This window comes from Gallus gallus, chromosome 1, assembly GCF_016699485.2.
Source record: "Gallus gallus isolate bGalGal1 chromosome 1, bGalGal1.mat.broiler.GRCg7b, whole genome shotgun sequence".
NCBI classification, from domain to species: domain Eukaryota; kingdom Metazoa; phylum Chordata; class Aves; order Galliformes; family Phasianidae; genus Gallus; species Gallus gallus.
The window spans coordinates 65,973,819-65,997,122 of record NC_052532.1 but is presented as its reverse complement, the minus strand read 5'-3'; the positions used below and the strand labels follow the sequence as shown (position 1 = coordinate 65,997,122).

Sequence of the window (23,304 nt, the reverse complement as noted above, 5' to 3'; positions counted from 1 at the left end):
GAACAGTGTAATGTCATTTCATCATTTAAGACTTATTCTAAAGTTCATTCAAGCACAGTTTAAACAAGATTTAAAATGCACATAGACACTCCCACCCCCGGAGCAAGATTAGACTGTGTTTGATTGATGCAAAAAAAACCAGATAAACTCTAACTTATGATGGATTCACAGTTCCTCTCACTATGGGGATCAGTTATTCTTTCTTCTGTTCCTTTAAACTGCAGTCAGTAGCCTACACTGCCCACTATGAAAAGACCTTTGTGATAAGATGATATCAGGAGATGTTGTGACACTCCTGATTAAGAATTATATGGTAACCAAACTGCACAGAAAAGCTGATTTTCCTTCCCTTTCTCATCACCTACCTGAATTAATCTGAGTAATACAAATAAGCTCTATTAGCTTTAAAGTAGTTCATTCTCATTGTCTCTCACTTTTTTTTTTAATTATAATCATATCCCTGTAGTATATTAAGTCCACTATACATTTCCTTTACCAATCAGTCTTGTCCACTGTTATACACAATATTCACAAACAAGCAAAATAACCCAAAGAACATCTAGTCCTCTACAGTCATGCTTAACAACCGACTCTTAGCAGAGAAGGAATAACTTTTTGCTGAAATTAGCCCTTCCTCTCTAAGCTATTCTTTGAATCACTGATTTCTGAGTATTCCCTGTAGTTTTCAGTCATCGTGAAGTGATGCTGGAAAACTCATAGAACAGCCCAATCCAAACAAGAAAGACTGAAGTTTCTCCACTTTGACTGGAAGGAATGTACGCCTACTTTGGAATGACGAAGTATTGGTTGACTAATAGAGCATGATTTTGCAAAATCTGCCTCTTTCCCCCTCCCCTCCCCTTAAATATGTCAAGAATGAGTCTCAGGACACAACCCAGCCAGGTGTCACTGAGCCTGCCAGCAGAGTAAGCTGAGGTACAGGAGGAGGTTTATAACAAAATAATCTCTGCAATCCATTCATTATATTTAGCAATATCAATCAGGGAAAAAATAATTTAAAAGCTTCTACTGAGCATCTGAGACCTTAAGACACAGAAAGGGGGTGAACACAAAGACAAGGTGTTTGGTTGTAAGAGTCACACTTCTTTTAAAATATACGTAGATCACTCCAAAAGTAATGCCTCTTGTTTATTTATATGGAAACTACAACAGATATAAAGAGCACAATAATACTGTTTTAGAGTACAGCTACAAAACTCTTTTGCAACACAGACACCACCATAAAGTATACATTTTTGCCAACAATGGAAAAGAGCCTGTATGTTGTGTTTGTAAAAGCCTGTACGGCCATCTAGAATGTGGCTTGTCTTCATATTCCTGTTGCCACTGCTGAAATACACCACCTACCGCCTCACTGTGCTCACAGCCACTGTTCGGCCTCCATAAATGTTCAGTAAGTATTGATGAATGTGAGAGGGTCCATTTTTTTTTCAGCTGGAGGACTTTAACTACACACTTCTGCTTCATACACACTTCCATGTCAGATGCCATTTTGTCAGACTGCCCCTCTGCTGCCATCTGTCACACAGCAACAACACGTAACCAAATACTGGCAGAAGGTTCAATCTCTCCTACCGTTCCACCAACATCTGACTGACGTGGGCCAACATAATAAAATAAAAGGTATAACTTTCAGAGCAGCCCTCAAATATATGTAAATTTACATATATTTTTATATATATATAAATATATAAAACATTTACAGTGCATTTCAGAGAGTTTACTTGTTTTTCCTCCTGCCTTCTATTCTGGTCTATGTGTTTCTATTCTTCAGTATAAAAATTTAGACATCACAAAAGAGTTACATAAGAATTATTGATTTAGGTATTTTAAATCTTCAGATGTACACGCGTGTGGAGACTACACACTTGAGAAATACTTTCCCTAAATAAATTCAATTACATGAAGCAGTAGTGCAAATCCCATGCAAATTCTATTATAAGGAGAAACTATGCTACAAGGTACAAGCAAGCAGAAGGTATTTTCTGGCAAGACCAGTCCATCTGAAAGACATTCAGTCTTTCTTACAGTATCTTTAACATTACTACAAGTTGCACTTACATATTTTAATAAAGCCCATCTCAGTATGTTTTGGTGTTACACTTTTGTTATTCAAATACCACATACTGTCTTGCAACATGAGGTTCAAAGACACTTTTGAAGGGTGCACTAAAGAGATGTTATGATGACACTACGCTGCAACATGAGTTATATCTGGTCACGGGTTGTTTTCTTGAGTAGTTCATATACTAGATCATAGGCATGCTCACAGCTATTAATATTAGTAATGGCTGTGATATGACAGCTTCGTTTCTTTCATCAGTATCATGTGTTAATTGGCAGGCATGTTTATGTCATTCTTAAAAATGCAAGGTACTCTTTTCCTTCCATCCGGGCCTTATACTAAAGCAAAGTTAAAAACTTTGGTACTCTCCCAGTTGTCTCGTCTTTCAACTCTATTTTATACAACTTTATGATGACACCACGTTTTCCCTGATTACTTAGAATCAGATTTATAAAAATACACAAATCCCTACAATGGCGGTTCAAATTCACCCCAGGCCTATATAAATCAAGATAACATTATCATGTAAGCTGCTGATCATGTGAAAAGATTAAAGGATATGGAAATCACAGACACCCTAATCAATCAAAACACCACCTTCAAAGGAGAAAAACTAGGATTAGGAAGGCCCATAGAACAGAACTGGGGGTGTAGTTATATCTTTTAGAAATTCAGTGACTAAATGAGAATTTCTTAGAACTGTACAAACAACATCCTTTTGTAAACATTATTCTACTAAAACATTAATCATCAGCCTGATTCTCCTGATTTCAGAACATAATTATCTAAAGAAGCTGGCTAGAATATTGACTGGTTAGCAAGAGTTTCATAATATCTCCATCAGCAAATTGCATTTAATTCCACAGATTATTTTCAGTGATCGTGGGTTGACTTGTTCAGAAGACTAAGCAGTCAAGAAGTCTCACTTCCAGAACACATTTTGGTTTAAGTCTTTGTGTGCAAGTTTATTAATTTTTCATCACGGCTATTATTCACTTCAATGACAAGCACGACTTTCTTCCTTGAAACTACCAGAATTAGGCTTAGTACCAGAGAGGTCAGCTTTTGCATGGTGTAAGCTTTATAAAATGTGACTAGAATTAGCTGTGAAAATTTCTCAAAAGAAATAGTTTCTGTTGGGTTTTTCCTCTTTTGCTCAAGCACTGATGAAAAGAAGCACTCTCTTACAGCAGCACAGAAGGATACTCATGAAAGTAAACTGCAAAACACACAGCAGCTAACATCTTTGTAAACTCCTAGCTATCCTTGTGACTGCAAGGGTTGCATTAATTTTGGATTGGCACAGATTACTAGAATTTTACATGGAAATTTACATGGAAATTTGCATTTACATGTTCTGCTTCAGTAACATGTGAACCTCCAACAATATATAGGGATAAGCAGAACACTAGCTTTTAAATGTCATCGTTATTCAACGCATTTGCCCTCCATGTATTTTCTGAGTCATGTCTATCCGCCTGCCTTATTGACTACTTTTTTTTTTTTTTTTTTTTTTTTTTGCTGCCATTAGCTCTAAAAAGAGTCAATGCAGCTACGACAGAAGGAACTGGTCTCTGCTCTGCAGACATATCATCAACAAAATAGTCAGTTAAGTACAATTTGCAGAATGTTTATTACTAAGGATGACATGAGGCAAAAAGGACACTGCTTTATTTTTAAACCTCAGGTTAAGTTAGTATTATATGCAATTAATAAAAATATCATATTTTTATGCAACTAAATTTGACCTCTAAAGCCACAGCAAGACTGAAAACATGGGACCCTTTAATGTCATTTTTACAGTCATTTATCTGACTATAACCACACTTTACAGCGTTAAGGTCAACCGGTCATGAAGCATGAGCTACACTTCTGACTAGCATGCACCACATTTGACTTGAGAGTAAATAAGGGACTGACACTCCATTAACCTTCACAAGTACAATTATTTATCAAAACAGTTCAAAAGAGTACCCGACAGAGAACTGATAATTCTGGAAGTGAAAAACGAAACTGTAAGAGCACAAACTGATCCTTTGCCAGTGAGGAAGAGCTATTTCCTACCATTCCAGGGGCAAGTCTTCAAGTCAGTTTTCTAAAACAGCTATTCATTTTAAAGGACTGTCCCTTAATTCAAGTTGGTTTTGATAAAATGTCAGAGGTGGCTTTTTTTTTTTTTTTTTTTTGCTTTTTTCTTAATTTCCATCTTCTTTCCTGAAAATAATATATGCTAATATCCTCTATTTATAGTCAGCTTCAAAGACTTCCCTCAGAAACACATATAGAAAATTCAGAAGAGTTCTGACACATATAGTCATACATACTATTTTGTGCTTTTTGCTTCAGCATGACAACTGTACCTGTTCAAGATATTCCTATTTGGTGAGTTGACTGTAAAATTCCTACCATCGCATAAACTTGACTTGTTTTACTACAGAACCTAGAGCAGTTTATATCCATGTGGTCTTCAAATTTTGTTAATTCTGAAAAATTTCTATATCCTTATGTTGTGAAATTTTATCTGACTGAGGCATGAGGTTGAGCTGTTTATCAGCAGCTGTCATCTGCCATCAATTACTTTGACTCTTTGCAATAGCTCTCCACACTTCCAAAAAAAAAAAGGGGAGTTTGCCCAAAATCCATCACCAAAAACAGTCAGGAGAGAAAATAGAAAGAACAGGCAAAGCACAACCAGCGATCTGACTGTTTTCCATGAAAAATACTCAATTTGTTTCAATTTCAAGTGTTCAACTGTTTATCCTACCACTGGGGGGGAAGGGGAGGAATACAAGTCTGAAAGTCTGATTTAGCTACTGCAGAGGTGGAAGGGGCTTAGCAGCACATCACAAGATGTGCACACATTACACAACCAACTTCTGCTCACTCACTCATGCCTCTAGTAAATATGCCCTGCATGAAGATTCATTCGTGACCAACTGGAAATTTCATCCATCTGCCATCTTGTCTCATACGCCTGTTTTCCTTTGGCAGTTCAGCATACTCTGTTTTTCCACGGCAACCCAGACTTATCTCCAGCCTCTCTCAAGTGCACAGATGGGAAGTACTGACCAACTATTCACCACTCCAGTAGTAGTTACCATAGCAGATCTCCAGAAAAGCTGTGGTAGGCACCAAACAATCTAGTCTGTGCTTTTCCTTTAGTTCAGTACTAATTTCACAGCTTTGTAAAACACAGCAAGTTCCACGAGCACAAACAGCTATTATTTCAAGATGGCTCAAACGCATATGTCACAAGACAAAATCTCAAAATGTAAAAATAGAGAGTCAAGGCAGAAGAAATTGCCTGAAGGGGAACGTGGCTTTCCCCCAAGCAAGTAGCCCAAAACACAGTAAAAAGAGAACCGTTGACAGATATTAAAGTCAATTTCTACTAAGTGTCTTCTAATAAAGTGAGAAGATTGACTTGATAATTCCATTTAGTAGAGGATTTATTAAATCCATAAAATATAGAAAAGCACAACCCTCATTATAACCGTTACCTTCTTATTTCAGCTTGTACAAACAGTGAATTTCTTAAAGATCATAAAAGGAAATGGATTTTGATTTTTAAATCTGTTGCACACTTTATCTTGTTCAGATGAAAACAATTATGTTCAGAGAAGTGAGTACTTTTTAAATGTGACTCAGATAATTGATATCATGAGGTCTGATGTTTATTTTTTCCCCATTGACTTACAGATCAAATGTCTTAAATTTAAAAGATTTCCTCCCTGCTGATTCCTTGTCTTGGAAACTCACTCTAGGACTTGAGACTCAATATTCCCTATTCCTCCCTATATGAAAAGCTCCAGCAGTCAGCCTTCACTGGCACTTCTTTTGATATGCAAGAGGCTCTATAATCCGTTTTGCTATTCTGCAGCTCTGCAGTTATAGCTCTGCAAAGCTAAGAAGCCCTAGAACTTGGCTTCTGCCAGGGAACTAAGCAAAAGACAGTGACACACAAAGCCTTCCTTCCATTACAAAATTTAACCACAGCTGAGCAGACAGGACAGTACCAGAGAGGATTTAACTGCAAGTTAATAGAACAAAACTGCTCAGCACCGTTTACGAAGCAGTGACTGAGCTATCTTGAGTCTGGTTTTACTTGGAATTTTTACTGGACTTTTCTGGTAGCATCTCAGATGCACCTGCTGCAGACAGATGCCATTGCCATTAATGTAAAACTATCTGTTCTTACAGTTTCCACTACCATTCACGTCACAGAAGTAACAAAATAGCAGAAGTTTTTAAGAAAAATATGGTGGAGATGACTTCCACGTACCAAAAGAAAAGCTTCAGAAAAGGGGATGTCATTTCAATCTTCAAACACAAAACATTTGCTACAACGAGGAATGCATTTATTCTTGCCACAATTACACGAACAAAAATTAATGAGATAAAACTGAAGCAGAAAATAGAGTTACACATTAGAAATAACTTCCCGATGGTAGAGATAGCAATACCCTGGACAGATAGTAGTAACTCTCCTACACCAAGTAACTTAAGGAAATCAGACAACTATCTGGTAGAAATGATGTTAGTGCAGTGGATCCCTGGCTTGAAGGTGGGATTGGATGACTTCTTGCAGTCCTTTCTCAGCCCTGCAATTCTATAAAATGTAGGGCTCATATACGGTGAGAAAGAGATTGACTCAACAGGGGCTATATAGATCTGTAAGGGACTTATTCATGACGCTGAATCAGGTTTTTTTTTTTGGTCATGTTTTGTTTTGGATTCTTTTTTTTTTTTTTTTTCCAAATAAATCAATAGGCTTGGGCCATTTTCCAGAGATGTGATTTGGTAAGTTTCAAGCCAAACCTCTCAAGCTTTACTCATGAGATAAGTGCTAAACAATGAGCCAAATTCATCAAAGCTTTATAGACTTACTTAAAAGAAAAAGAAACTGATTCAGCCAACTCATTTAAAGCCAAATCGGGCAGTCGAAAATCTATTCCTGAGATTTGGAAAATCTGTCCTAAAAAAATACATATTTTAAAAACATTTCAAGAGTCTTTTTGCAGGATACTATGGAAAGGCAGGCAACCCCCTGTCAAGAATCTTTTTTTTTTTTTTCTCTCTGATTGAGAGCAGAATATTTTTCATATCTTCAGGAGATAGTTAATATATACATATACGTATATTTATACTTATACATTATTACATAAGGTTTTTAAATATATAATGGTAACATAAAAAATGAAAAAAATCTTGCATCAAGTATCAAAAGTGTGGTAACTAAACCAGTGTTTTTGCTTTTCAGAAAGATTAATAATGAATGTATTTACTAAAAGGAAAAAAAGCAATGTTAGGGCTGCACACCAATATACAATATAAGTGCACAAAGCTAAAAACAGATCCCGGCTCTCAAGCAGGTTTAAGTGTCCTAGCACACAGACCCACAGTAGTAGTATACCCACAGTACTGCTTAACGTTGCCACTTAGAGTACTTACAAGGAGAAGGTTAATTCCCAAGTCTAACCATCTCTTGGTATCTCTATGGATAAGGATAATAACTGGGCCAAATAAGGTCACTTTTATGTGTACCCTCCAAAACCCATACTGGAATGACCAAAATGTTTCAAAAAAGGAGAGGGAAGGACATAGGCCTGGTGTTACCTGACCAGAATGGCCAATGTGTGGACTGTGAATGGGGGAAATGCATACTGTCCAGCTCAGCACAGCGAGGCAGTTTCTAGCATCCCGTGTTGGATACAGAGCTGGAGAAAACCTGGACTGAAAATACTGTGGTGGGAATAGTGTTGTGCTGAGAAAGTAGAGATTCCTACGCAAAAGCAGAGAAGAGGCCTCCATATTCTTCTTCCCACACATCCTGTAAATGCACCAGTAAATTCAGCGTTCAGCTGATGGAAGCTGTTGGTACCACAGTAATGATTTAGCCCAGCAGACAGTTAGGTGGCTGCCCAATATCAGGCATTTACCATAAATGTATATGCCAAAAGCAACGAGAGAACATTCAAAAGCTTGCCATGCCTTCTTTTTCTGTTTCGTTCTTTTCAAGGAAGCTAATCCTTACAAGAGCATGTGACTTCTTTGAACTGGAAAACCTGAAAGATCAGTGAGCCCACCTGCTAATGAGCAACTTGCTACTGAATTGAGCTCATTAGCTTTCATTTTTGCTGGCTGTTGATTGATTGATGAGCCACTTATGTGGCCTCTGTAAGCTGTACATAAATTATCAAATGCATCGATTTCTAAAAATAATAAATCAAGAAGTCAGTCTGCAACGTATGTCTATTATAAGTGCTTAGCTCAATGGCCTTCAAAATTCATCCAAAGAAAACAATGATAACATCACTGATCACAGATACATCGCATCTCAAATGGAAAATATTCTGCTGCAAAAATAAGTTCCTTTGGCATCTCAGAGAAGTGAATAAAAGCTTGCCTCTGAAAATGTTACATACAAAATGTACAATATAAAACGCACAGAATTTTTCATGAATCTGTGTAGGTGGCAGCTCAAGAAATTCACAGTAAGAAACAACTGTCTATAGCAAGTAAAAATCCAAGCTAGATGATCTTAAAGCCCTTTTCTATCTCAGATCATTACACTTACATAACCTTCCTCAGAGGACTGAAATAATGGGAGTCCTATGGCAGCCCAGAATCAGCGTTGAGTTTCTGAGGCAAAAGCATCTTCTCTCATCACCTAGAACCTCAACAATAGGGGATCAGGACACGCTAAATACTAAAAGATCCAGCAAAGGAAGAGGTAGAGAAGGACTCCTTATCTCAAAGATGCAGCCATAACTACAATTTTCAGTACATACAACTACATCCAATACTACACTGCCAACTGGACTTTACCTGGCCTCTCAACTGCTTACAGAAATTACAGCATAAATTAGTCCTTTGGAGTCATATGCCTGCAAATTTCAAAACACTTCATGTAGCTCTGAAAGTAATGCCTCCTATTTATTTCCATGGAAACTACAACAGATGCAAAGAGCATGATAACACTATTTGATAGAGCAAACTCTCAGCTACACTTTTTTGCAGCACAGTCATCACCATTAGCTGTGCACCTTCATCGGTGAGGAACAAGAGCCAGTATGCTCTACTTGTAAAAATCTGCATGGCTGTCTGGAACTTGTCTAGTCTTTCACTGCCCTTTCCGCATGCTGAAATGTACCATCCTCCACCTCATTGTGCTCATACATGCACTGTTTGGTCTCCATCATCATTCAGCAAGCATCAACGAATGTCAGTGAGTGCCATTTTTTCTGCATGGAGGATAAATGACACACTTTTGCTTCATAGCCACTTCCATGTCAGATGCCATTTTTTTCTGACTGCCTCTCTGCTGCCACCTGTTGCATGGCAACAAAATTTAGTGGAATACTGGTGAAAAGGTTCAACCTCTACTGCCATACCACCACCAACCGCCTGTGGTGTTGTGGGCCAACATAATAAAATAGGAGACATTACTTTTGGAGCAGTCCTTGTGTAATGCTGATTGGCAACAATTTGCCTAAGGTCATGGGGGCCTTGATCCAAACCCTTTAATAGACAATGCAGTCTTTATATTGACTTCTAAGAGCTCTGGATTGGACCCATAATGAGTCACTGCACAGTAAAGAGAAAAGTTGGGAAGAGAATACCCGATCAAAGGAGGAGATGATACTCTCTCCTTCATCGCCTCAGTTTGCTGAAAGGACATGAGATTTACTCCTCCTGGTTTTCTGCATCACACTGCCAGCCCAATGAAAGGCCTGCAGCCCTTTTCCTGCTTAGCAGTATCTTTAGGAGAATTGTTTAATTCCAAAAATCCTCTGATGCAGTCTGAAACAGGAGCCTAATAACATTTCAGAGCTATACCCATCACATCAACCCTCGGGCGGGAGGGCAGGTACCTGGACAGCCACCCCTGGTGAGCCACCTCCAGGTGCACCAGGTGAGGAAGGTGCTGGAAGAGCCAGCTTGATCCTGAATAATGGCACGTGTAGGGCTGAGTGCAATAACAATAAGGAGTTAAAACGCGCAGACCAGAGAACACTGCTTAATCCCAGTTTACTGAAAGGACATGTCATTTTTAGAAAGTTGTCCAAACAACCGTCTTCATATTCTACACCAAAGTGGCTATTAATCAAACAACAAAGGCCCAATTAACACATAGCTGTTGTCACCTTGATGTTAAAAGCCTTTCCCTTCCCCCCTTCTTTCTTTCTTTTTGTCTTTAATGTTACAACCTAACCCAAAAACGCCTGAGGGCCCTACAGGGAAAAAAAAAGAGACAAGATAAAGGGAGGGAAAGAGGAAGAGCGGGAGGGAGGGGGAGAAAGTGGGGAGGGGAGGCAGAGGGAGAGAGTCTTAAATACCATCTCTCCTCTAGGCAGCAATTTCCACAGATGAAGAGGTCACCACTGTTTAACAGTGTGCTGCCACGTTAATTTAGTATGACAAGATAAAGCAGTAATCTCTGCTCGAAGAGGCTGTAAACCGCCTGCTATCCAGGGACATGCTCGAGTCGATTTGCACTGTATATCACTTTATACAATTGCCGTGACAAAGCCCCCTGAGTTGCCGCATGTAAATCTGCCTCCCCGCTCCGCTGCCAGTCAGGCCCGTAAGCTGCACCAACCTCGCCCGGCGGGCCCGGCACCCCCTCCCCCAGGAGGAGATGTTTAGGACTTTGATAATCCATTGATCCCACTTCCATATCGGCTTGTATTTTTCAATCTGTCGTGTTAAGTTGTCAGAGAGGGCGATTAAACCGATGTTTCATGTTCCGAGATTTGCGTTCCTGGGAATGATAGTTTTCAAAGCCTTTCTTGCTAGGTTCTGCTTAAAGATTATCCCTAAGAAAGCTGATGTGAATATTATTACTGGCATAAACCTGGTAATAAAACCATAAAGTGTTTTAGGTAAAGACATTTTAGAGATATTCAGGGTTATAAACATAAGAGTTTAAAGCTGGATAGAATTTGGAGTGCTTAAAAAAAAAAAAAAAAAAAAAAAAAAAGCCCTGTCAGGCTCTGGAGTTTTCTCTGCATGAAGCAAAACAACATATGTAAAAGGGAAGAGGGAACCCGCGTGCCTGTGTAAAATAAATATGATTACAGAATGACGGAGGAGGGCAGAGGAGAACGCCGACCTGTGCAGCTTGGCAGGAAGGAGACAACAAGATGAAGGAGCGTGTGTAGCGTGGCCAGGTGCTGCCGTGGACAGAGCCCAACCACAGCCACTGGGCACCTACAGGTCCGCTGCACCCCCAGCAGCCCGCACAGCTGAAAACACCGCATGCTTGTTGGGGAAATAGAAGGGATTCCTTACAATATGCTGCAACTCTCATATGCCATACTGCATCTTGAGAAGATGCAAGTTTTAAATTACGTCTCCTCTCTATTTCGCATTTGATTTGCGTCGTTTTCCCGTGGCCTGCAGGCATGATACGAGTTGCAGCACACAATATACCAAATTCGGTGCCAAAACGGGAAACTGTACACATGTATACATACCCACTTTCTGGATTAAACACATAAGACGACATGAATAGAATTAAGTCAAGCAGACAGATTTCTGCAACAGGGCTGAGACTTAACTACAGTTTCTTAACTACTATGTTGCTAGGTCTACCTACTAAGCCTTTGTAGGGCATTTGGACTTCCAGCACTGCCATACAAATGACTGAGCCAGGCTAAATCAAGTCTTTCAAACACAACAGGTTAAATACGCTGTTCTCTTTTCTGAATTAAATTTAAAAATAAAATCTGACACTCATTGCAGTTTACAGTAAGAATGACAAATGCTTTATTAAGCACATCAATTTCTAATAGCAACTCAGAAGTAATTTACTAATTTTAAAATAAGGGAAACCACTGGAATCAATGTCATTTTTCAATACTGAGAAAACCTTTTCAAAATAGCCTTTTAAAAGCACATTGGATCGCTTCTGTTCTTTAACCAATAAAAGTAAAATTTACTACTTGAACTTAACATTGCCGACTGGATATACACCTAACAGCTTGTTTGTAGGGCATATCTTTCTCTCAGAATCCCACTAAATACCATCAGCACTGTTTAAAAAATAAGTTTGTTAGAAAACTCACACACACACACACACAAAAGAAATACAAGGTGAGCTTGAACACAGCTACTTCTACAAAAATACGAAAGAATATTTACACAGTACTGTGTGTTATTCCTTTAAATCCACCATGTACTGTGAATAGAATTACTATCACCTAATTTTAGCCCCAAATTAGACATCTAGTCTAAACTAGTCATCAAGGCTCCCTCTATAGTCAATAGACAAGTATTTTCAGAGGGCAATTCATCTTTCTTGTCTTGGATGTCTATTTAAAGATTGGAAAGGTTGTTCTAGGAGGGTGGTTATCTCTTTCCACAAACTGTGAAGAGATGCTAAACACCTAACGTTTGTGTGCCTAAATCCTGGTGAGCTGAACCCCAATCTCAAATGTATGGCAGCCACAACTCCCCTTGAGTTTGGGAACACTAACAGACCAATGGCCGAAGTGCAAGTTTAATTTTGATTGTACTATCGTGTACAGACAAGAGAAGTGAACTACTAACGAAAAAAACCCCAACAACTGAGAAACTGGGAATACAGACTACTTTCAGGCATTAAGAAAGAAAAACAAAACAGTACAGTTTTTGATAATATTTATAAAATTACAATTTTGGAGACCAACGACTGTTTGCGGTATTTTGCATAACAAAATAAAGATACAGGCCCTAACTATAAAGTGAGATTTTGGTCAAATTAGCTTATCCACATGGAAAACCAGCAAATTCACTGTGGCTCTGTGTCAATATATTACCCAATACTCATGTTGACAACTTCAAAACTGAAGCTATACTCTCTGTCCAAAAGCTAAGTTTACACTGGCCACAAGCAAACAGGAAAAGTACATCATCTACCACAGAAGTATTCTTTGCAGGATTGAATCACTCTGTTTTCAGTTCTGTTTGTAGATCTACAAAATGCTGAAAACTGTTTCCCAATAGAATTTATCAAATTGCTTTAAAAAAGATTTAAAACTACTGTGACTGAACTCTCCTTCCCTCTCTACCTGCATTGCTGTTTGTGTCAAGAGAATATAAACTTAAGAATAAAAAAAGTATTTGTAAATTTTAAATTCATGCAATTAAAGAATATGCCATGGAATTGTACTCTGACTCAGGACGTAAACTCAAAAGAGATGAGGGCTTTGAGCTCTGAGATGCAGAATGTTCGATATTCCCAGAAGAAGTAAGCTTTGTATAACAAATACTTATTTACAAAGAAGTAAATTCTCTTGCCAGGCAATTACTTCTCACTCAAGGCTTTTCTGGTTGAAGTTATCTAACTACAGATGTCTCAACTATAGGTATCAACAGCTGAGCTTATCACTCTAAGCTCCAGTTGCAACCTATGAGGAAAAATAGGCACTCTCAGGATGTGATTTATCTGACCTACTTAGAAGCTCTGCTAGAGCAAATGAAACATACTCTGCTATTCCATGTTTACTTCAATTAACCATAAAGTTAAGCCTAAAGTTACTACCTTACCACTAGGAATATCCTTTGTAAGCATTTAGTGAAATGGGTCCTCATTGTCAACTCCCACGCCCAAAAAGTGATGCTGTGATTGACACAGCATTGCATTGTTAGCGACCACCTTAATGCTAATTTCCTTTTCACATAAGAGAAAGCAAAAATATTTTCTCACTGCTCCAAGCAACCATAGTCAACAGAAATTTACTATTAAGACTGCTGTAAGATATCACAAAGGAGGGGAGGGGAGGGGAAGGGAGGGGAGGGAAGGGAAGGGAAGGGAGGGGAGGGGAGGGGAGGGGAAGGGAGGGGAGGGAAGGGAAGGGAAGGGAGGGGAGGGAAGGGAAGGGAAGGGAAGGGAAGGGAAGGGAAGGGAAGGGAAGGGAAGGGAAGGGAAGGGAAGGGAAGGGAAGGGAAGGGAAGGGAAGGGAAGGGAAGGGAAGGGAAGGGAAGGGAAGGGAAGGGAAGGGAAGGGAAGGGAAGGGAAGGGAAGGGAAGGGAAGGGAAGGGAAGGGAAGGGAAGGGAAGGGAAGGGAAGGGAAGGGAAGGGAAGGGAAGGGAAGGGAAGGGAAGGGAAGGGAAGGGAAGGGAAGGGCTGAAAATTTTGCAGGAAAATAACACTCTCTCCAAACGAGTCTTATATCCACTGAGCTATGCGTTTGCATCTGGTTGTTTTTTGGAGACCTGAAGATTTTACAAAGCCAGATGCTGGTCTCAGAGAATGTTATTGTCTTTGAACACAGAACGATCCAAACCTGAGCAGCTTTCCTGATTATGACAAAAGCAGTTTAAAATGGAAAGAATCATAGAAAGAAGGAAGCTTAACTTATGGTTTCAGAGTTGAAACTCACACTGTAAATTCAATCTGAAAATCAACACAGAAGGCCTGAAGCACAGATATTTTGTATTACTACTGGCTAGCAATATTAACAAGCAATGTAAGCTTCCACTTTTGATATGACTTAGTGTATAGATACACACACAATCTATCAGAGTAATTCAGACTCAAGATGTCAGAAGGATTTTACCTTTTGCTGTAATATTTCTTATTTTCTGTCATCAAACTCCAATCCTACAAAAAGCTATGTGAAGAAGGAGTTACAGGCGGTGACCTCTCCTTCCCTCCCTCTTGCTACCATCGGCATTATGTTCCAATCAAACAGATTATTTTGCAGGAACAGGGTCATAAGCTAAGCATTCTGGGGCAGGAATGTTTCTTTTTTCTGTCTCTATAAAAATAAATCATGCTCTGGGCACAATATAAATAAAGATAATAACAGTCTGATGTTAGATTTTATTGGTCTATGTTTTGGACAATCTATATAATTTGCCTGTACAATCTACAAAAAGTTAATCTTTATAGCCCTTTTTTTCTTTGGTGTGGACTCAATTTAAAAGCTTAAAAAAGGATGCTGAAGCAAACTATTTCCATACATAATGACAGTATTGCTTACGGAGCTCTGGCAAAACATTATCTTTAGTTAAAATGGACACAATCTCCATTCAGTTATGTCTATTGTTTTATCTAGTGATGATAAACTCACAGGATTCACTGAGTCCACTTCTCCTTCACAAAGGGCAAAAATGTGTTATCTGGTCACACAAATGTACATAGACTAGAAAAAGAAATAAAAAACTTAACAGTATTAAAGCAAATCTGCAAATGAGGCTGGCCAAGCTATCCACTATTTTGCTACACAAAATATACAAGATTCTTTTTTACTTAAAAGGGTTTTGTCTTCCATTTAATTGCTTTGGAACAAGGTTGTTTCAATAACATCATAGTTTGCCAGTTTTCCCGCAGGTAGGTTCCTGTACGTGCCTCAGGAGATACCCTACCTATGTTAGATCCCCATACTTGACCAACTCCTTGCTGAAATTCATAGCTTCAGTTTTTCCACAGGCCCCTCTCTAGCCATGCATCTCCAAAGAAAATTAACAAACCCACTTAATCCAAGATGATAGTGGGGAGGAAAGAAATATTTCACTCACACGCTCAGGATGAGAGGAAGTAGTTAGCACAGGAAAGAAAAAAAACATGACTGGATAATATGACACTAAATGCTAGCAACTGCATGCAGCCACATTTTCATTACCGCTCGAACCACCACTATTTCTGGTGATACTACAAAAGTTTTTGCAATAGCAAGAAAAATTAGAGAAAGAAGGCTGACCTTGGCACATCCTAATCCAACTTAATTTATATAACGTGAAAAGATGTACCTAAACAGACAAGGCAAAAAGCACAATGGAGCTTTTCACTCAGCCCTTAAAAGGACAGATAATAACAAAATACTTCAAAATGTCATTGCAGTGGGTAACATCCTAACTGTGGACACAGACATCTGACAGTGAGAGAAGGGGATGTAAAACATGATGGTATTTATTGTAGCAGAAGAATCCGGCACATCTAGGAGACAGGACTGACAATCACAGACATTCCTTGCAAACCTGACAGTCTAGAAAACAATGTTTCACAATGCATTTCAGTTTTAGTGTATTTCCACTGAAAATATGCTGCATATCAAAAAACAACCATAGTTGGACATTCTGTCCAAGTAAACAGCATTATACTTTCGTTTACTATGCAATGTGTTCATATGAACTGTTTACTAAAAGGCTTTAAATTGATTATATAATAAAAATGACTGTATTAAATAATGACTACAGGCAGAGGAAAGAAATGAACAAGAGAGAAAGAAGTTTTCAGAGGACCACTGCAACCAGATAAAAAGTGATACAGTAATAGTGTTCGTATAAAGCTGCAACTAGAGGAGGAGACTTTCTCACCTGCAGTGAAAAGAAACAGAATGCCATACCAGCTGGTAGGAAGAAGCAGGGTGGACATAAAAAGTGTATGGATCAGAACAGAAAGCACAACTATGTTCTGGAAGTTCCAAAATCAACAGGCAACTGCTCAAGTAAAAATGATTGAAGATGATATGCAGAAGTGGAACTATGCATCGTGCAAAATATGATCAAGTTAGATTCGCATGTGCTTTGTGACATGTGTCAGATAAGGGGAAGAAAGCCTGGTGCACTGTTGTCTATATCCTGATAGCAGTTACACTGCCAGCCCAAGGCCACAAACTCTTGAAAGTGTAGAAGTTTGGCCAGAGGAGGTAAATCCCTCAGCTGAAAAAGAAACATGAGAACTACGTTTCTGCTGCCTCCTCTTTCCAGAACCATGAAGAACTGGGTGTTTCATTGGCAGTAGAAAGTCTTCAGCACACTGCAATACCGTAAAGACTCGTTATAACCAGAGAAAAAACAAAAGTTCAGAATAAATTTGAGTAGAGCGCGAGAAGTGATGGATCTGGACTGGAGCAACTATACAAAGTCCACATTTGGATAGAGATACCACAGATGCTACCTAGGTTATATCATCACTAGTGATTGACTGTTGTAAGCAAAAAAACAAATCAAGTAGGAACACTGAAATATAAGTCTATCTGCATTGCTGCTATAAACTAATTTTGCTCTCCTGCTGGGGTTTTCTCTATACCCTCACCTTCATCTCCGGCAAGGCTCCTCAACTGAGAGCTTCAGAATTTTGTTCCAATCTGTGGCAACTTTTACTTCCCTCTGGAGGATCTCGCTTCTTCTCATCGTTGCCCCAGTATGCTGGGCACTGGCTGCTAAGTACTGCTGCAGGCATGCTACCACAATTCTGAGCCATGAAAGCTGCATGTACCTCCAGGCTGGCCAGGCTGAGCTGATGCCAATCCACTATTTCCAGAAAAAATGTACAATCTCAGTGAAACTACCTATTCTATAATCTCTGTGTGTGCGTGTAATCCCAAGCTGAGCAGTCTACTAAAAGCAGTCTGAATTGAGATACTAATTAAGAGTGAAGCTACTGTGTTCCCTGCAGAAAACGGAGGCAGATTACTTAGAAAGATGACCTTTTTTTTTTTCTTTTTTTTTTTCATTTAAGGCTTAAGTATTTTTTTGTTCATGCACTTGATAGTTCTTTTTCCTTCATCATAAGAGAGACCATCTGGTTCAAATATTCCTAAGGACCATGGGGTTTATGTTTTTACCTATCTTTTTTTTTCCTGTGCAGTTTTTTGGCTATTCACTTGGATTAGATTTTGCTAGTATTTATGCAAGAAGCTTAAACGAAGATATTTTCCAGTATGAAGTCAATGAATTGATTCTTAGGCATATAACCACTTGCAAACAATGGATACATACAGTTCCCAGCACTTCTATAAAACAAAGGTGTTTACTTTTCTGTTGATTATTTTCTGCTTAACTGCATTCAAATGAATCCATTAAAAATGTGACTGCTTCACAGTAAGATGATCTTCAGCAAAAACAAACAACTGCTGTTTCCACTTCTCTTCATGGCCTTTAAAAACTACAGTCATCCGCACCCTGTATTTCAGGCAATTTATAAATGATAAGTCTGGTCTTGATTTGTTCATTTATTGTTTTAAATACCATTCTAACTCTCCTGCTTAGGAAAAAGAAATGTTTTCCTACTTTATTACTTATTTATTATCCCCTAACCAACCTTTGGACCTTTCTGAGTCTGATCAAAACACCAACAGGCCATCTCAAACTTCAGCTGGCCTTTCTGCCCATTTATTTCAGCTGGAATAAATATCCATTCTGGTTTTCCAGGGCCATACGTAAGTGAAATTCACTGTATTCACAGCCTGGTAGAACAAGTCAGGGAGGTTCCATGAACTGACATACCGCTCCTGAATTGTGCTCTGTATCATATGAAGGATGAAAGTATTTTATTTGGTTTACGTGCCCCATACAGGATCTACACGACAAGGAGTGTGCAAATACTTGTTAAATACTGTAAGCATTACTTACATACATAAATGGGACAATGTTGGAGAGAACAGAATTACAGTAAGAAGGACAAATAAGTTATAGTAACTTTAAGTTATAATAACTTAAACGAAAGATACATCATCAGTCTGATAATAGCCAAAGCCTTTTCTTGCTCTGTCACAACTGCTTCTCAAGGATAGTGCCCCATTTTCTGGGCACTAAATAATGCAATAGGCAGCTTCAAATGGCTGTTTGATGGGTTCAGGCTGATTTTTCCTTATTTGCTCCCTTTCCTAATAACCAGCACAGTCATCCTCTGCAATGGTGCAAGGGTAAGGATTGAAAAGATCAAATTCTGATACAAGGCTGAAATTATATCTGTGGAAACTGCTTTCATGTGCTACTTTTGTGATTACATTTATAATGCAATGTTTCTAGCAATGCAATTTCATCACCTTATAAATATCAATTTACCATTAAGGGAGGAAGGAAAGAACGTCAGAAACAGAGAAATGCAAACTTACCACCGTTTTTGCTTTAATTAAACTAGTCTTGTTCAGATAAGCCTGTCTATCTATTACAAAAACAACAGTTTATAGTTTAAACTGTGAAATTGTGTGTGCGTGTGTGTGTGTTGTAATGATGGTGCCTGCTAACAATTTCATACTGCCACACTGCACATATGGCTTCCAAGCTAGCTTTATCTGAATCTTTGTGAATCTATTCTCCGTGCTATTAAACCGAGCACATTCCACATCGTTCAAAAGTAATTACACTTTTGTCTAGAGTGTAGGAGACTGCTCTCCCCAAACAATGAAATTCTCATTATTAGAGCTGGCACAATAACGGCACTGGTGTTCACAACACTGTGCATTGTAGCATCACAATAACTTATCCTAAGCTTGATGCACAAAGGTACACTGGAAATTAAAATTTCTCTAAAACCACTGTGTTGGTTTTTTTATTAGGCATTCTTTAGCTTAGTATAATTAGAGTTCTATTTGACTTTTTTAAAAGCTACATATATTCAGATTTCCATTCCCTTCACAACTTCTGAACAGCAGCTAAATGCTCCAGCCACATGTTGTTCTGGTCCAATGCTATTCACACACTGATGACCCCAGGCCAGCAGGTGAAGTGCAGGCCAGGACATATGCAATGACAAAACTCAAACGCAGCTTTAAGCAATCTTTTGTTTTGGACAAGTGGAGGAAAAGCATGAGACAATGTGTCGGTAAGCCCTTTGAGCAGCAGAACTGTTATTCTTAATCCAGCCAAAATTTCTTAATATTATTCCCAAGTTACAGAGGAGTAACTTCATCCACCACAGAAATGCAGCATTTGTTCGTATGAAGCAATAAAGCCCTTTAACAGTGCACTGCAATAATTCATACCAGTTTAAAGCACAGCTGGAAATGAATTTTAAATCCCACTGAAAGTGCGGGACAAGTGCAGGAGAGTAAATGCAGTCACGCAGCATGGAAGGTTTGGACACCGTCACAATTACACTTTACCAGTTTCTTCTCTGGTCAGAACTTTTCTTTTTTCATCTTGTCCAGTATTTGAGTGATATTCTACAGTTACGAAGATATTCTACAGTTATGAACAGCAGCCAAAGTTGACCACGGTATACAATGTCTGTAATGTACTTTAATCGGTGCTTTTAGCATTGGTATCTTTTATGCTCAGCAATTAGCACACAGACTGCTGGTGACATCAGCTGCCCTGAGAGGTGACAAAAGCACAAAGCATTAAGCAATACGATAAGTCAAACAAATAGAAATAAAATTAACTCAGAACTTCAGTGAGTTAACAACTATCTGTACTATCCAAATACTGTAGCCTCAATAGCCTTAATCAAAAAAGGTATTGACAGATACTGTAATCCTCAAGTGTTTCCCTGCTAAGCTTATGGCCTGCTATGAACATTCCAAGGGCAGCCAGATAATGCACACTCTAGGGCAAATGATTTGTCTCATATTTTCTTCCAAGCCTTCGGTTTAAGTCTGATAACTCATTGCTTCTTTTCTTACTAGTGGAAGAGCTTTCCTACCTAAAAGAAATATTTCACTTCTTCTATTAAGAGGAAGCAAGTTTGGGATGCAGTTGCTTTTCAGGGAACCACAGAAATTCTGAGGTTAGCAGGAACCCCTGACACTCATCTGGTCCAACTTCAAGCAGGGTGACACAGAGCCAGCTGCCTAGGATCGTCTGTGGGCAGCTTTTGAGTATTTCTGTAGATGGAGAACTTGCAACCTCTGTGGGGCAACCTGCACCAGTGCTCAGTCACCCTTACTGTATAAAAGAGGGGGTTTTCTGATGTTCAGGTGGGATGTTCTGTGTTGCAGGTTGAGCCTTTTGTACAATCTTTCTCTAGCTGCAGTTCCAGCATCTTCCATCCATAGAAAGATGGAGGATGCAGCTTTGCAGCTTTTTGCTAATTTGGCGAGGATAGAAGATTTCTTTCTTGAAATTTTTGCCCTGCTTTAATGAAAACCCAACTAGCACTCAGAGCTGTGTCTCTACACCAGCAGACAAAGACAGGAGTTGTTACGACTTGGTAAATTACAAGGTAAATTTTAGAAAGTCTAAGTTGGGCAAACTCTTGAGTTATCACTCTACTGCAGTCAGCCTTTTACCTTGAGGATCCTAGGACATCCCAGCTGGCAGGACTTGTGAAAGGAAGCACAGCTGGAAGTAACCTATGAAACAGAGGGTCAATTGACAGCTAGAAAAGTGAGGCCAAGAAATTGATTCTCGAGGTTGAAATTGTTTTTCTAACTGTCTCTTCAAGACACATTGCTGAGGCAAAATGTGAGAAGACAGGGCTGGCTGTGGTGACAAGAGGAATACAGCTATGCAGCCTACAGATCAGACAACACTATGTAATTGTGTATCTTCTGCAGATCCCTTGTCTGTGCTTTTCATCAGCTGAGACTGTTTCCCTAAGCCAAATGGCTGTTGTACAGGGCAGCTAGCAATGAGAGGCCTCTGTGGATCTACACCATGCCTGTCTAGGAACCCCTCAGGTGAAGCGTCATAGCCAACAACCATGCCCAAAGCAGTATGGCCAAGAGGGGTGCAGCAGAGTGATGCTGTGCATGATTGCAGACAGGCTGTATGTCTGCTGGGGTCTTTGGGGAAATCTGTAAAGGCGGACCCTGCTAAGGGCAGCATGTGGCTGCAAAATGAGAACTCCATAGTCACTTTCAGACTCAGTCAGTAGGTGCAGCGGTACAGCTGACAAGCTATTAAGAAGTGTGAAGCACACTGCTGGAGCTTTGTCAATAAAACTGTATTGGACTGCGCTATGTGGTGGTGTGTGCACATGTGGATTTGCCTCCTAGAGACAGTAGAAGAGCCCAGAATGTCAGATTAAACAGCATAAAAACAACCTTTGTACTGCTATGAAGGTGACAGCATTCTTTGGGAATGACTTTTTTAACTGCTAATCACATGAACTGAATTCATCTACAAGTTATCCAAGGACTAGTTTTAGTCACTTCTTTCTTACAAGATAATACATCCCACAATGGCCAAGGGAAGGATTATATATATTTTACTCATTTATACTGATCACATCCTTCTTTCTGGAGACACATAGGCTACATCATTTCTGGCCTACCTGGATGGTGATTTTTACAAGACACTTCTTTTTAAAAAAGAAATACTACCAAAATGTCACATTCATACAAACTAACAACTTTCTTAAGCGTGTATGAAGACAAAATCAGTCCTTACAATGCCAAGAAAATGTTTCACATGAGCTTACAATATACTACACTACCACGTTAAAACTGTCTAAAACATGCAATAATATAGTATTTTGTATTACAAAGAGACACAACACACTGTTTTAACATCACATTAAATATAGTCTTCACACTAGATGATCAGCTAAACTTCTCGGTCTTAAAAACTATAAACAAACAGAAAAGCTGGTTAAAATCAGATAAAGAGCAGTTAAATGTTTCAGTGAGGCATAGCTAGAATACTCCTCCTTAGCAGACAATGAAGTTTTATTTCATTAGGATCTGATTCTACCCTCCTGTAGTCATGACAAGTTCTTCTATTGACTTAAGAGCTTACAGGAACACTCTCTAATATACAATCTTAAAATAGGCCAAAATACAGCAAAGCTCATACAACAATTACATATTCCAACATCTCAGTGGCTTGAACTGTGTATTTACAAATTACATCTCCATAAAACACATGGTAAAGGATCAGAAGCAAGCAAGGTACAAAAAGATAATGACATCTTTGTCCGTGAGTAATTTTCCCAACAGTGTTCTTTATTCATATGAAGTTACAATAACACCAAAAAATAAGGAAAAAAAAATATTCTAAGCCACTGTTTGAGCTTAAGCACTGTACCAAAGAGGAAGAAAAATGGATTGAGATGAGTGAATTATTTTGTCTAGAAGAGCTGCTTCATTGAATATCCACTGGCTTGGTCCTATGAGAGAAAATCTCTAAGGCTTTTTACATAGGGCCTGTTACAGATGCATAACGAGCTGTAAGGGCTTAAATACCACTATGGAGCTGTTGCAGGCTTTTATGAGAACACACCATCACCTATTTGGTGACGCCTTGTTAAGAGCCTTCAAATATGCAGGTCCATTCATTATCTTCACTTAAAGTGAAATTGTCTGTGCCCTTGTTGAAGTAGGGGACTAACAGAAAAGTTGCAGTCAATCTGGAAACAGGCAAGAGCTGTGTAAGTGTGTTCATACAGGTTATCTCCGTTAAGGTGCCTAAGTCCTGGAGTTTCGATTCCTTTCCCTACACTTTTCGACCTTTATTAAAATGTATCACAGTATGCTACATTAGGGGTCAAACACAACACCTCACAGTAGTGACGCTACACTACCAGTGGGGAACGTGGCTTTGCTTTCTCATCCTTCTTG

The 23,304-nt window shown here is 39.0% G+C and overlaps 1 protein-coding gene across 23 annotated transcripts in view; it reads right to left on the bottom strand.

The window, feature by feature from the left end:
- The window catches only part of SOX5 (SRY-box 5), a 641,599-nt gene that overhangs the window by 233,223 nt on the left and 385,072 nt on the right, over positions 1-23,304 (bottom strand). The gene's annotated exons all lie outside the window — the stretch shown is intronic.